The sequence below is a fragment of the Hipposideros armiger genome, unplaced genomic scaffold (genome assembly GCF_001890085.2).
Source record: "Hipposideros armiger isolate ML-2016 unplaced genomic scaffold, ASM189008v1 scaffold_46, whole genome shotgun sequence".
Lineage (NCBI taxonomy): Eukaryota > Metazoa > Chordata > Mammalia > Chiroptera > Hipposideridae > Hipposideros > Hipposideros armiger.
The window spans coordinates 246687-248951 of record NW_017731396.1 but is presented as its reverse complement, the minus strand read 5'-3'; positions in this window follow the sequence as shown (position 1 = coordinate 248951).

Below are 2265 nucleotides of genomic sequence, written 5' to 3'. Positions count from 1 at the left end.
GGCCTAGGTCCGCCTTAGCCTGGCACACCCCCTACAGGATGCCTCAGGCTGCTTTCAATAGAGCCTCATCTTTGCCAAACACGTTGGAGTTGGTTTCTGTTACTTGATGCTAAATGTCCTGAGACGGTTTGGTTCTGGATGGACAAGCGTGAGATGGCAAAGCCAAAATAAATCTGCAAGTGTGCCGCAAAGTGAGAAGGGGACTCAGCTGTGTCACTGGAAATGGCTGGATCAATTGACCCGCAGGCTATCAAGGGCAGTACATAAAGAGCCCTGCTGAGGACTAATGGGCTCATTTGTGGCTGTAAAGGCCCTAACAAGGACCATTTAGCTTCCAGGACAAACTGTGCTGAGTATTCAAGTGCAGAGTTATGAAAGGACAGCACCTATTCAGTCTGCAGGGCAAAGGCTGAGACAGGGGCTTTCTAGCAGGGAGGACGTCATTTTAATCCTAGCACAGCTGCTTTCTAGAAGTAAGATACTGGGCAAATCATTTGATCCCTCTGAGCCTCTATCTCTTCACCAGAAAAATAGAAGTTACTGATTTTAAGGCGGGTACCCTGAGAAAAACACCGGAAAAGCTGTTCCTGTCAGAGAAAGAAAGGGCTACGTGGCAGCTTAACTGGACCACCGTCTGATGGAAAACCTGAAGAGCCAAGCACTTCTCCAAGCATGGTATTTCTGAAAAGATGTTCTGGAAAAATCCACCAGGTGCCACGAGTAGTTTGTGAGGAACCTTCGCGGAAAGCCGGTTCCAGGAAAATGGCAGCGCTGGGGGCAGCCTGGAGCAGCACACGCTACAGGTAACTGTTGGCAGTCCGTGTCGTTTGATTTTCAGTCTAACACCGCATTGTCAGTATATTCAGAACTGAGTGGCTGGGACCAAGAAAGTGAATCTTGGGAACGGCAGCTAACAGGATCTTGGAGACCCTCTTTCCTGGCGAGTCCCTGAGCATGTTTCCCTGGATTTTTAATGGGTGGAAGTGGAAAAGGTCCCGGATTAGATCCATTGGGAATCCCCAAGTTAAACAAAGTCTGTTCATGCAACAGATTTTTATTGAGCACCTACTATGTGCCCTGTGTTAGGAAGAAGCTGCAAACAAATGGACAAAGTTCCTGCTGACACAGAGGCTGCATTCTGGGTAGAGGGGGACAGGTAATGAACAAATAAATAAATATATGATACAATGTCAAAAAACAGGAAGTGCTGTGAAGAAAAATGAGGCAGGGTAAAGAATAGGAGGGGAGAGGGATCGCCTGTTTGGGTGATCAGGAAAAGTCTCTGGGGAAGTAACGTTAGAGTCACATGGGTATCTGGGTTCAGAGAATTTCAAAAAACCTCTGTCCCATATGCTTATGCACATTGTGAATCTCCAGGACATGGTATTTCCCAAACCAATTGGGCCACAGAACCTTTTTTCCCCACAAAGCACCTTCCATNATGAACAAATAAATAAATATATGATACAATGTCAAAAAACAGGAAGTGCTGTGAAGAAAAATGAGGCAGGGTAAAGAATAGGAGGGGAGAGGGATCGCCTGTTTGGGTGATCAGGAAAAGTCTCTGGGGAAGTAACGTTAGAGTCACATGGGTATCTGGGTTCAGAGAATTTCAAAAAACCTCTGTCCCATATGCTTATGCACATTGTGAATCTCCAGGACATGGTATTTCCCAAACCAATTGGGCCACAGAACCTTTTTTCCCCACAAAGCACCTTCCATGGTCAGTTCTCACAGAACACACTCCAGAGAGTGGTGATTGAGCCCAACAAGATAATTCTACAGGGCAGAAACGGGCCCAGAGCAGACAAGAGACTTGTCCAAAGTCCCACAGCTCATTGATGAAGTTGTCTGTTTGACTCCAGGATGAGCCAGGCACCAGCACCAAGGGCCTCCAGCTCTCAGACCCACTGCAGACCTTGCTGCGTCCATTCCCCGACGGGGAAGCTTGTGCCTCTAATAGGAAGCCTGCACCCCCTCCTGACAGCCTCATGACCAAGCAGTGGATGCTTTCCAAAGTTCTTGCCACCTGTGTGGATGGAGATTTGTGAGTCACCTCCAGATCATTCCGAAGCAGCTTTTACACAGAGCCAAAAGGAGAGAACTATTCCCCTGTCTCTTTGTAGCAATGCAACCGGCTTAGGAAATGATGCCTGAGAGTGCCTGAAGCTGGGATGGTAAGTGGCGGTGAGCCGCAGCACATCAACCTCAGATTCTCCAATAATGGACGGAGAGCAGCGGTCAGGAGAGCAAGCGGTCAGGAGA